We start from the raw sequence: 13,881 nt of genomic DNA on the forward strand, positions 1-13,881 counted from the left end.
GCAAAGTATCCTTATACCCACACACAAAATTATATCACAAACTCACAGGAAATTATGTTTCATTTGTCTAATTCAATTTATACATCAACATGAACGAATATGAAAGCAGATAACAGTGCTAAACTCTAAGAGGAAAATAGGAGAAAAAAATACTTACCTTCAGTTGATAGAAAACGGATGCAAAATCTTTCATCCTTAAGCTCTCCATTAGAGAAAACAGTTGCGTGCCACACACATAAATTCTCATTTCCAGGGTCGTTTTGGATTGAAGTTGTAGAAATAACTGAAAACAAATAAACAATAACAACATCAATAAAAAAAACTAATCGCATAATGAAGAAAACCGATTTCAGTGATTTCTCCTACCCAGTTTCTTCTAGTAGTAGAAGAAGAAGAAAAAGATGATCAAAATCCAACCTGGTTGATGAAGATTTAGTGATGCAGAAAAACCCTCGAAGAAGACGATTAAAAATTGCAAGTAAAAGGGAAAACGGCGGAGAGAAAGAAAGAGGGGAAATAGTTTTAGAAATCTGACTCCAAAATTTGGGCCAACATTTTAGGACGCATTTGCGCCAAAGTTGAGCGCCTCTTTTTATTTTCAGTATCTTCCGTAAAACTATCCCAAAGACGCCTTTATTAGTCCCTATTATGATTTTATTGGGGACGAATAGCACAAAACTGTCCCTACTTTGAATATATTAGGGACAGACATGAGAATGTGTGTCCCTACTGACCAATTTTTTTGTAGTGCCAGCCTTTCGGGCTGCTAGTGATACTGTCTGCTTTAGCACACCTGGACCTCACGGTTTTAAAAGGTCTCGCTAGGGAAGGGTGTTTAACCTCTTAAGAGGAGCACCACACTCTTGTCTCCCACCAATGTGGGATTGCTTTACAACAAGAGAGAATCAAATCAATGGGAAACTACCCAAGAATATATGGAAACAAATCAATGAAAAAAGACCAAAAATGAGGAAAATTTATATTTAAAAAGTAGAAAATCTGGAGAAAAAATGAAAAGAGAAAGAAATTTGTTAAAATTTGAATGAGAAACAAATGACAAGTTTGTATACAAAAATCTGGAAAAATGATCAGAGAGAGAATAAGAATTGGAGAGAGAAAAAATCTTAGGAATCCTTAGGATTCAAGAGTCCTATGATTTTTGGTTGTCAAAGACAAAAAAACCTTGATTCCTACCATATTCCATATATACTTGGAATCTTAATTAAATCATGCAACCAAACACACCATTTAGTAGAACTGAAAACCTCACATTGTTCTTCTCTCTAAACCAGATAGATCTTGAGTCCTAAATTGATTATTTAAATTTAAAATTGATTAAGTTTGATATTGTATCCAAACCCTAAAACCATAAATTGACTTAGTCCAACAATCATCTAAACCTAAATTGAGTTTATTCCATGAAATCCTAATAAATGAAGTTCAACAGCAAACATGGATTTGATCAAATCAAGCACATGGGTGGTAGTATACAGGAAGAATGAACAAGGTAAGCATGATTTGGTGGTTTCAAGGCTAGGATGGGCAGAAAGTGAACAATTCAGTTGATGAGTTCCCCATTTCTGATGTGAATCTCGGCTGAGAGAGAGGAGATAGAAGAGTAGTTGAAAGAGAGAATGGGTCTTTAGGTTAAGTGAGCTTGTCCCTATCAATTATCGAAAGGGCTTACTCGTAATTAATCTAAGATTGATTTAAAAGCCTTAGAGCATCTCGAATGCAACATTCTAAATCTTAGAGTGCAAAATAGGATTTTTTGGAGTTTTTCTTCACAATCCATCTACAATGCAACACTTAACTTCGATCTCTAAAATGAGGTGGTAGTAGTTATTTTAGAGATCCTTAAAAGAGGACATTCTTAATTTAGAATGTCCTCTTGAGGATTTCTAAGTGCCACGTAAACAAATCGATTAATTTTATACCAAAATATAAATTTTTAGAGTTTCTCTCGAGTGTTGAATTGGAGAAGGCTTTCTAATAGAATATCTCTAAATAGCCAAATAGGAAAGAAACTATTTAGAGATCTACTTTCACACTTCACATACAAGATATTTAGAATTTGGGTGCTTCTAAAGGCACCGGGCCAAAGGGCTGTTAGCATCCATCTCTGTTAGCACCAGGTCCAACCACTCATTTCTCTATTAGCACCAACCAACTATGTAGGCACTGGTTCCTTCTCAGTTAACCCTAACCCCTCCATCCATCTCTCACAAAAACAACCAGAAATTCTAATTTCAAATTTCTCTCTCTAAGCAAACCGAAGTCTACTCATCAAATCGCTCCTAATCTCACGAATCTCTCTCAAATTTAGCTGGGAATAAGTCTTTTCACTCTCTAAGTGTTAGAATCAAACATCATTTGGAGGAGACGAAGTTGAAATCAAGCTACAATTGCTCTTTCAAGGTTGGTTCAAAAACCCTAACTTTTATGATATTTTTGAATAAATTTGTTGTTTGATTGATTGGGGATGTTAATAGTGTGTTGTAACATGTTTAGAATGTTGTATTATATACATATTTAGAGTCATTTGTGTGAGTGTTTGATGCCCTATGAGATTGGCCTAAATTAGCATAATGGCTGCTGGAAAGACATGGACGGACTGGACCAGTCCGTCCGAGTCTTCCTGGTCACGGATCAGGTAATCCGTGACCTAACAGACACAAACGGACTTCTCTTCCAGTGGTATTTTCTCTTCTCCTATAATCAAACGGATCAGGTATTCCTTTCATCTTTCGTAGGTAACTGCAATGTGGTTCCGTTCTGCTGTACATATTTGCAAGTTTGAAAATTCACCATTTCTTGCATATGTTAGTTATCTTCTTAGAAGTTAGAAGAAGGGAAAATGAACATTTGATATTTTGTCGACGACTCCTGTTGACCAATTAAAATGCACAAGGAATCACCGTTTCTTTTTATTACTTAAGTTTTACGGCATATGAAACCAAGCCATAATATGAAGACACTAATCAATTTTGCAATTAAAAACCAGAAGTGAAAGTAATAGCTAATTCATGCTCAGTTAGTCAGCTTCTATAAATGGACTTCCTATTGTCAACATAAAACCACTCTAGATTTCCTTGCTCTTATTGATTCATGGAGTTTAAATTGCAAATACTACTGTTTTGATGGCAAGGTTATGTAACTTATGTGCTCCGTCCATCCATGCTCAACCATACACTCAGAGAAGCTACATTTAGTGTAGGAAGTATTTACAGGCAATTCCGCAATTGTAGTAACTAGTCTAGCCATTTCCATAAGCCGAGAAATCGACTTCTATACTTCGCTCTATTTTCTTTGACAAGTTCAAGATATAATTGTGCTTTCCAGTTCTGGCGGAAGGCGCACTTTCTGGAGGCACTTAGTTAAGACTTTCGATGGAGTACTTGGTTCTGACCAGATGGCTAGTGTAATCTTGTCATGTACTATCTTCTACATTATATTCGACTATGTGGATAAATAACATCAGCTCTAATTTTTCTTTGACCTCTACCAAGAGCTCTACTATTTCTCAAGGCATGATGGTTTTCATTACCACAGTTCTCATATTTAGATTTTCACTAACTCTGTTAGACCCTAAAATTATACCAACTGCAACTATTTTCCTTTTGCCATCTGACTTATATTAATCTTTATAACTACTAGTGTCATATTTCCTTATAAAAGTTCATTGTTGCTTTAGATTTTCACTTCCTTGAACTAAAGATTATGTTTGTTTAATACAGAAGCGCGAAAGGGAAGCTTGTGGCTACGTATCCGGATGCATTCCCAGATCATTCAACAACAAAGGAACTCGATCAAAGACCGGACCTCGAAAGACCTCAATGACCATCACTTTCTCGAAATAGTGTGAAGGACCAATTGTGTTGAGCGTGTTAATGGAAGTAAGTACTCGCGGGAAAACGTGGGATCATTCTTGCTTGATTTACACTGCCCTTGGTGAAAGAAATGCAGTCTGTAGAATTTGGTAATGGTCTGTAGGGAAACCTCAAGCCTTTGAGGAGTTGTTGGTAATATGTCTGACACTGACTTGGTCTAAGCACGTACATCAATTTTGTAATCTATCTTAAGTGTTTATTGTGATTAGTGATCATTGTTTTGAGGAATAAGCTGTTCCTTTATGTGGCTTGTAAATATTTTATTTTTTCTTTGTTGATGGGTGAATAGTTGCACAGTACATAGGCATTCCTGACCAGATAGCGGATTCTCAAGCTAGATTCCCACCCCTACGGTCCCTTTATCCCGAAACAAGAATGGCCATTATGTTAGTCTCTCGAATACGGAAAAATTAATTGAGATTCCTTTAGTCTTGAAAGAAGATGGAAGAAGCAAACAAAGGTGAACGTCACCCACATTAAAAACTGGTGCTTATAGAGAACTCGGGTCAATGGCCATTGACCCGAGTCAATAAAATTTTCGGATGCTAACAGCCTTTTGGTCCGGTGCCTTTAGAAGCACCCTTAGAATTTTTCTAGAGTATTGCATTGGAGATGCTCTTAATATTTAAATCAAATGACGTTCTCCGCATCAGAGATACTATGCCCGACGTGGCGTGCCGGGATTCGGCCGAAAGATTCACCAGGGGATAGTTTCATTGTTGTATTATTTCAAATTTATGTTTACTATTTCGTGTTTACACAAATTTGTTACCTCTTATACAAGAGGGTCACGTTTAAAGGTTGGGATTAGCCCTCTAAATTGTGAGCCACGACCCTAAACACAACTTATGTTATAGATTCATGAAACTGAAACACAACTTACATTAAGAACTGATCCAACTACTGATCATTTCTGCATGCGATGTCAAAAAAATTGGTTGCCTTTTCCATGGTCCAAATAGGACTAACGAATCAAATATTCCAAAATCAACCCAAATCAGTCATTCGGGACCAGAAAAATGAGATGGTATTAGTGTTCTATGATGAGCTGAATTATTGACAAGCAATGTATTTCAGAACAGATATTAGCGTTAGAAACAGACATGGATAGATGATATTATCGATTTTATATCATATGGATCCCTCAGTTTTCAATCACAAAAAGAAAGTGGAAGAAACAATTACATCTATAAATTTTACATGCCGACCTAAAAAATAAAAATACAAACAGCAAACTTCAGCATTTTTTTTTTCTTTCGGCTTGATATGCAAACAAGATATATATTATATAATATAGCGATATGAAAAGAATATCAGATAGGTGAGACCTGTAAGAGCTTCTTCACCTCCTGCGAGAATTTGGCAATGACCTAGGAGATCCTTCAAAGAGATCCAAAATGAAATTCTGAAGATCATCTGCAGTGTATTTGATGTACTTTTCGATATTCCTGCTATTCTCTAGCTGACATGCGTGTCTACCAATGAATCTCCGATAAGCTTGGATTACTATCAGCGAAACTGAGATCCTAAGATCTTCTCGAAGCTGAAGATCTGGGATTAACCATGCTGTCTGAGACTTATAAGCTTCTTCAAAAGCGAGATTGAAACTCTTAAACCTTTCCTTCAGAAGTTTCTTTGATACGGAATGTGAACCTGGACCGAAAATCCCCTCATCTTTCAGTAAATAGAGAATTGAGTTCCAAGAAGCTCTCTCATAGTTCATCGCATATTGTTGGAACTTCCCATTATGTTGTTTAATCCAGTCATCTCCAAAGAGAGGCCTAAGCTCGGGACTCTTTACTTTTTGAACCATGTAGTAGACGTTGTTCATGAGAAAGAAGTGTTGGAGCGCAGAATCTTTGTACAGCTTCGACTTGGTGTCAAGGTTGGATTCGAGAATTGACGCGAGCAACTTAAAATGGTGAGCCATTGGGGATGAACTAGAAGATGAAATATCTTCCTCGTTTTCGTCATCATCAACAGGAAGCCCTGTGGGCTTTAATAAGTCAGGTTCATCTTCATTCGAGGAATTCAAAAGCATATTAAGAGTATGAGCATAGCCAGTAAGGGCATTCATGTAGTTCATAACATACTTGGTGAGATGATGGATTGCTCCTGCAGCAAATGGGCTAGTTGACACGTTCAATTGAACTGCATTTTCGAATTCCAAAAGAGTTCCGATTACAGAATCGCCTAATTTCTTTAGGACCTCACCAGACTCAACTCTAATAGAAGAACCTGTTTCTTCAAAGAACAAAGGTTCCATATCAGGAAGGAGATCTGCTAGGACTTCATACATATCTAAAATCGGAAACAGCTCATCAGGCTGACGAGGTCCAATAGCTACAGCTTCAGCGAAATTCAATAGCTGAAATACAGGAGCCTTTGAGATTTCAATAAAACAAGTTGGTTTCACTGACCCAAACTTCCCAAAAATCTGATCACAGAGTCGTTTCTCACTTGCAAGATAAACACCCACAAACATCTTCATAGCCCGGTTCCATTTCTTGATCGTGATGGTCAAACTACTAGAATCCATCTTCAGTATATCTTCGATGCTCATCTTTTCTACTTCAAGAATGAAGAGACACTCATGTAAAGCATGTTGCCGGGTATTAATGTAAGCCTGACAACATTCCTTGTCGAAGTGGGAAGTGAACATCGCATTGACAATGCGATTTAGGTCATGGATTACGCCTGGATGGACCAAATCAATGATATAATCATCCAACCCTTCGCTACGGCTATTATTCCGAATTGAGTCCTCATCCAGGGTATCATCTTCAATAGACGGGAATGACATCTGCTCAGATTCAAATGATTGCTTATTCTGATCAAGAATGTTCGTAAACTCTTCTTCAAGCCTCGCCATTGCTATCTGAAGAACACTCTGAACCCGACAAAGAAGCTCATTCTCTTCTCTGTCTTCTTTCACAGACAAACTTCCTAAACTCTCTGCTAACTTTTGAGCTTCATCAACTGCCTGAAGATATTCCTTAGCGAAATCACCTCCACAATCCCATATCATAGTCTGATCAGACTCCCAATTCATAAACTTCTCCTGAATGGAATTAATTTGTTCCTCATAATCACTCAATTTCCTTCCTTTGCTTCCTGAGGTGAGGGTCATGGTGGTCAACCTATTATCAAGATCCTCCAGGAGCTTTCTCATGTCTTCAGTCAGATTCTTATTTGTCCGTAAGACCCTTACAATGTGTTGTGTTGCAGCAATCACATTTTCTTCTCCTTCTATATCAGGAATTACAGGTTTACAGTCCGCCATAGCAATATTCAGCAAAACCTTGACAATTGAATTCTCGACACAACAAAACAAGATGAAATTCTACCCTCTCCTCAATTGAAACCTGAAACAGTCCTTCCCCAAACCTAACCACACAATCTACTATTTCCAGTAACTCTCAGAAACCCCAAAATTAGAACAGAACATTTCAAGAATAAACAAGTCTGAGAGAAAAAAAACTGGAAACGACTTATAAGGAGGAACAAAGAAAATGGATATCTTTGTAAAAACAAAACATACCTCCTTAAATCTTGATGCATGAACTAAAAACAAGATTTTAATTTTGCTCCAGGATAAGATTACAGACTCATGACAAAATTGAAACTATTCGTTTTCGATCTCGAAATCTAATGAAAGGGTGATCGAAAAACCCGGCAAGAGACCCATAATCAACCCTTTTACAACCTATTGCAGCTTGAACAATGAAGAAAGTGACATCCAACAACTTCAATTCCCCTTAAATGGTATTTGAAAAATTCAACAAAAATCTAAATAATTTTCCTTTAGATTCACAACTAATTTCATAAAAATAATACGATTAGAACCTTCCCCAAAACTTAAAATGAACAGAATAGCTTCGTATATACGAGAAAACAAGGACTTGTAAGTAGAAGCGAAACCCTAGAGAAGAAGGTATAAAAAGGACTAATAATATAAACAAAAAACAACAATACTTACAGTAAGAATCTTCGGATAAACACCTCAGAAAAAGTAGTAATTAACAATAAAAAAATGATCTAAAAGTACAGACAAAAGTTTAAGGTCTAAAACCCTAACCTAACGTGCTCTGATGTTCTGGAAATTAGAGAAAAGCCCAAGAAAAATCAAAAGACTGAAAAAAAAAAAGCTTACCGAAAACGAGAAAGTTTCGAAAGAAGTTAGGATCATCGGGGTTTTGTCAAATGAGGAACCCTAGAAATTGAAGAAGATAAGGCCTGTTATCAGCAAACTAGGGTTTTGGTGATCAATTGATGAGAATTACGTGGAAACGTTTAGAAGAGAAAGAGGGAAGGTAGAGAGAGAAAGTGAAGTTTTAGAGAGAGAGAGAGAGAGAGATGGAAGGTAGAGAGAGGAGAAATTGAAGCTGAAGCTTCTTACTGGAATTCCGAGAGATCTCAGTTGTCTTTAAAGGACCGAACTTTGACTTCTGCTTCTTCTTTACAGCGTTAAAAATGAATTAAATTCCAAACTTTGACTACTAAATTAACCCAATTATTTTTCTTATTGGGCCAATATGGCAATTGTATAACCAACCGACTATATTGGCCCTCCATAGTGGCCCAGTCCATTGTGGCCCAGTCGATTGTTTCTCAGCCCAGCCATGTAAACCTGGCAGGATTGAGAAGGGAGATGGGTCACCCTTCCTCAATTTAATTTCCTCACTAATTAATTAGACGACGACTTTGGTAGGGGTGAGCAACGGTCGGTTTTTTTTTTCGGTTTTCACTCGAGCCGAACCCGAACCAATGAGCGGCGGTTTGACTAAATCATCGGCCGAAGTCGAGCCAAACGTTCGGACTTCGGCTGGTCGACATGGTTCGACTCGGTGTGGTTCGGTTCGGTTGATCGGTTTAACCGAGCACAAACTAGAGAAAATGGTAAACTAATGTTATTCATATCTTTGCATATATCGAAAATTAAAATTAAAAACCCATCGTACTTTTCCACCATTACATATACCGAAAATTAAAATTTCATCGTACTTTTGCACCATTACAAACAAAAAAAGAAGTAGAACGACGAATGCAAAATCTATAATATTAAGTTACTAACTAAGAATAGGTAGTGGTAGATAGAAAATCAGTGAAGACTTACCTCTAAAACTTTTCAATCAAGTTGAATAGATTGTGGTTGATAAAGCCAACAACAACTAGGAAAAAGGACAAACAGTAGTATGGAAGAGTTGATTAGGGGTACTATATTTTTTTCCTTTGTTGATTAACACTTTCTAACTTTACAAAATTATTATTTCATTTTTCCTTAGGGTTCGGTCGGTTCGGTTTGGGCGATTTCTAGAAACTCAAGTCGAAGCCAAACCAGACCGATTTAGGTTTGATCGGTTTTTCGACTGAACCGAGTCGAACGGTGATCGGTTCGACCTTAAAATTGATCGGTGCGGTTCGACTTGGTTTGGTTCGGTCAATTGGTTTGGTTTTTGCTCACCCTTAAACTTTGGGAAATAAAGAAGAGTCTCTGAGGTATAAAGACTTCAGTCAACTAAATTTGATCTAGGAGACATGTTGGAAATTTCAAATTAAATAAGGCTAATTAGCCACCTAGTGAAGAGATGCATGAAAGATGGCATTGCCCAACCTCAGCCAGTAAAGATGAGTGGGTGCCATTCTCATTCAACCTGGATGCATCCCATGGATGGATTGTCTCCAATTTTTTCACTTGTTATAAATCAAGTGGCCATCAACCCTCTAAATAAACATAACGAATGTCTTATCCGCCTTTTAATGGGTTGTACCCGTGTTTCAAGTAAGATTTATAGGGTCGTACCTTTTAATGCGCCTTTAGTGGTGTCTCCCGATTAAGCTCCCCTCGAACTCCCCATTGATCATTTGACAGCTACATAACTGTCAAGAGTTTTTTTTTGCAGAGCAAGAATACATAAAAATTTATGAAACTAGACTAAGAATGTCCTATCCGCACTAAAAAGTTTACTAATACCTTTCACCGAACACTTGAAATGTATACAAATCAACCAAGCAACTTTCCATAAACTCTGCTTTACATTTTAGAGTCCTCATAAGCTGACAGCTCATATAATGAATCCCATAATATAAAATATTTACCTCAAACTATCCATTCATGTTAAATATGATAAAGTTCGGGTAACCATCTCTATTCCAAATCATTAAAAAAACTAGTCCAAATATGAAATTCGAGTAGTAAATTAATTCGGTAGCACCCCATCTACATAAGTTGTCTATAATATCCTAAACAAGTTCATGGACATAAATCATTCGAAGAAATAGAACTATGACCATCTACATAACTCCAAATTAAGAATCCAAAAGAAATTAGACTCGAGTATACAGTTTTCAATAGAACTATCATACAACCATCAAATTTGGACGAAATAGAAAATTCTAAACCGCCGGATATGTAGAACGAGTCAAATTAGATTACCTGAAAAAATAAAGTTATTGAATTCCGACCACTGAGCACGAAGAATTTAACGAACGAAGTTAACCATTAAAAACCACTTCAACCAGATCGAATAGGATTACGAGATCAGATCTCGTCTGGTCGTCTGGTTTCCTCCCCTTCGCCAGAGTTAGAAAGAGAAGGGAGCAAGATGAAAGGAGATAGAGAGAGAGAGAGAGAGAGACAAAAAAAGGGAGAATGGGAGGGAGGAAGAAGAGAGAGATGAGAATTCCGCGAGTTTGCCGACAGGTGACTATACCTGCGATATGAAAGGAAGGGTGTGTTTGGGTGAATATTTTGAGTTTTCCACCCTTTGATATTTTTTCCCAAATTTTTTTATTATTTCTGCAAATCACCCACCATTCCAAAGCCCTTTTGTCTAATAATCGTGCGTCGCAGCCAGTGAGATCGGTGTTTCGGAGAAATAAGAAATTTTTCCGAGGAAGAAAATTTTGGGTGGAAACAAAATAAAAATTATTTCGTCGAAACACTATCACTTTTAAAGTTGTTTATTTTCTTCGTCCTATATCTTCCCCTCCAACCATCATAAATATCGGCAAGCATAAACTCCGACGACACCAGTTCTTCTCCTCCTCTCTTTTCTCTCTTCTCCTCTATCTTTTTCCCTTTCCCTCTTTCTACTCTTCTATGGTTCCGGCGAAGGGACCATTCCCTTCGTCGGAACTTAGAGAGAAGGAGAGGATATGACTTGAGAGAAAATAGAGAAGAGAGAAAGGAGAACAGAGATAAGAGAGGGAGAGAAAGAGTGATGTAGACGCAGCGGAATAATTAAAGAACAATAAAATAAACTAAGAACAATTAAAGAAAACTGTAAGAAACGATAAACTAAACTTAAATTCTTAATAACTTCAATTGTTTTTCTCTTCAAGGTGAATAATAACATAGACTAGATCTCCTTTTATAAGATAATAAACCTTCCGAGATAGACTCAAACTAGGATTCCTAAAATAATAAACTACTCAAACATAGAAACTTTAAAAATAAAGAAATATCAAATTAAAGTAACTTCTCCTATACTAAATAAACTACTATTATAACCAAATAGGATGTGGGAACGCGTGGACGTGGGCCCACACGTTTATGCGCCTGCATCAGCACCCTGTTCCCCAGAAGGTTCGTCCCGAACCGATTTCGATGAAGAAAACAAGTTGATGCACCCGCAGACGATGAACTTTGTCATGGCGATCCGTAATTTCCACTTCGAACGAAGTTTGCACTGGAATGGAAGGATACTAATGTGCAAGTAATCGTCAACCTCGTACCCAAACTCATATGCCAATGATTCTCGCAAAATTAACTTTAGTGAATAAATAATGTTCATCTCGCCATCTTCCCACGGTAGGCTCAACCACTTAATCTTCAAGAAAGTGTGAAGTACTATGAGCAAGTGTGAAGTAAGAGTAATTGTAACAAATTTCTAAAATACTTCATCAATAGCCAAAGTATAAGCATAACCATCGCTAACTAAGATATCGATATGGAACCATGTAGTGTAGATATGCCACGCAAAATTGACTTTTCCACGTTCATCTTCATGTAGTTTATGTACTCTAACGTGATCAATACCTGGAGCCCACTGTTTGTTTTCTTCAATTGATATGTGAAACCTAGATGGAAGTTGTTCAATTGGTATGTGATCTTTGACCATTGAGTATAGGTTCATTGTAAGAATTGGAAAATTGATCCTATTTTTCTTAATTGTTTGAAGAAAATTTTGTAGGAAGAGATTTGATAGAGAAAGCGGCGATGTGGGACATAATTGATTTAGAAAATTTTTATGATTCGAACCATCATAAGTAGGCAAAGCCTGATTTGAACCAGATGGAACTATCAAATCATCAAATTTAACAATATTTGACATATCCCAGTCACATGAATCCGAAAATCCATCATGAATCCCTCCACCGAATACTAAAGACTGGTCATTCACATCATCAAACTTAGTGTGTGTAGTGACTAATGGGTGTTTCTCTTGTTGTTCTTCTTCTTGGTTTTGATTGGTTTTGATAATTTCTTTTTGTTCTTCTTTTCCTTCACTAAATTCTGGGTTTTGATTACTTGGGTGTGTTGATAACTGAGTTTCAACTTGATGAGAAGATTCAAAATTTTGTGGTAGAAGTGTTGGGGATATGGAATAATAAGGAGAGGTTTGTTGTGTTGGTGATGGTGTTTGACACCAAAAGATTGGGAGGGAACCAGGAACATGTTGGTGATATTGGGGTAGGGTTATTTGGGTGGTGGCTATAGATGGGATTTGAATATTATGTATAGGGAAACTAGGGGTGCCTATAGAATCCGGATTGTAGCCTACATAACTAGGGTTTGTATATGTGTGGTGGTTTTGGGTTTGGGTTTCGAGTGGGATGGTGTTTGGTGAATAATATTGCCGAGGTGTTTGAAAGGGGTACGGTTGGGTGATACTTGGGTTGGTAGTAGAATGGTGGGAGAATGATTCGAGTTGGTTTGATGTTTGTTGTTCGTTGAAGGAGAAAGGTGGTGTGGTTGGAATGGATGTAGGGTTTATGTATGTTAGTGGGAAAACTGGTAAGAGTGGTGATGTAGGGTTGATGTGAATCGGTGGGAGGAAAGTGGTCGGGCATGGGTTAGTGATAGGTTGACCAAGTAGGGGAATTGAATTGGTGTTGTGGTTGTGGTAATGATGTTTGAATGGAAGTAGTAGATGAAGGAGTGGTGGTAAAAGAGGGAGACTTACATATGCCTTCGATTTGTTTAGATAACTTCATGATGGAATCATTGACTTGATCGAATTTTTCCATATTTTCCTTCTTGTAATTTTCGAAAGCTTCTTCCAATTTTGTAACCGAGGATAACTTTTTGTTGATGTTGTCCCATTCGGAGGCAAAAGTTGGTGTCTTCTCTTTGATCGTTGGAGTAGGAACGGTAGGATTAACCATTGTGATTGGTTAAAAAAAATGGCTCTGAATACCACTTGATGTAGACGCAGCGGAATAATTAAAGAACAATAAAATAAACTAAGAACAATTAAAGAAAACTGTAAGAAACGATAAACTAAACTTAAATTCTTAATAACTTCAATTGTTTTTCTCTTCAAGGTGAATAATAACATAGGCCAGATCTCCTTTTATAAGATAATAAACCTTCCTAGATAGACTCAAACTAGGATTCCTAAAATAATAAACTACTCAAACATAGAAACTTTAAAAATAAAGAAATATCAAATTAAAGTAACTTCTCCTATACTAAATAAACTACTATTATAACCAAATAGGATGTGGGCACGCGTGGACGTGGGCCCACACGTTTATGCGCCTGCATCAAAGAGAGAGGAGAGATAGAAGATGAAGTCGCCCGCAACATCCAGCCCGCGACTTGTAAGGTGTGTTTGGTTGGAGTTTTTTTTTGTTTTCCACCGTCTTCCCGGGAAACTTTTCTGATTTCCCGGAAACATTGCCCATTCCAAAATTCGACCGTTAGAACTCTGTTCATTTGAACGGTCATATCTCAAACCCTCTCTTCTTATAATGAATAATAATT

The 13,881-nt window shown here is 37.2% G+C and overlaps 1 pseudogene across 1 annotated transcript; it reads right to left on the reverse strand.

Moving 5' to 3' along the window:
• Positions 1–4,998: 4,998 nt before the first annotated feature.
• On the reverse strand, positions 4,999–8,389 carry LOC147547953 (exocyst complex component EXO70E2 pseudogene; annotated as a pseudogene). Its single transcript, XR_015237039.1, has 2 exons — positions 7,423–8,389; positions 4,999–7,370 (listed from the first exon to the last, which is right to left on the reverse strand). The product of XR_015237039.1 is annotated as an exocyst complex component EXO70E2 pseudogene (transcript).
• Between the last annotated feature and the right edge of the window lie 5,492 nt (positions 8,390–13,881).

The sequence above is a fragment of the Eschscholzia californica genome, unplaced genomic scaffold, assembly GCF_041429995.1.
Source record: "Eschscholzia californica isolate CP2 unplaced genomic scaffold, dmEscCali1.0.p SCAF_3, whole genome shotgun sequence".
NCBI classification, from domain to species: Eukaryota; Viridiplantae; Streptophyta; class Magnoliopsida; order Ranunculales; family Papaveraceae; genus Eschscholzia; species Eschscholzia californica.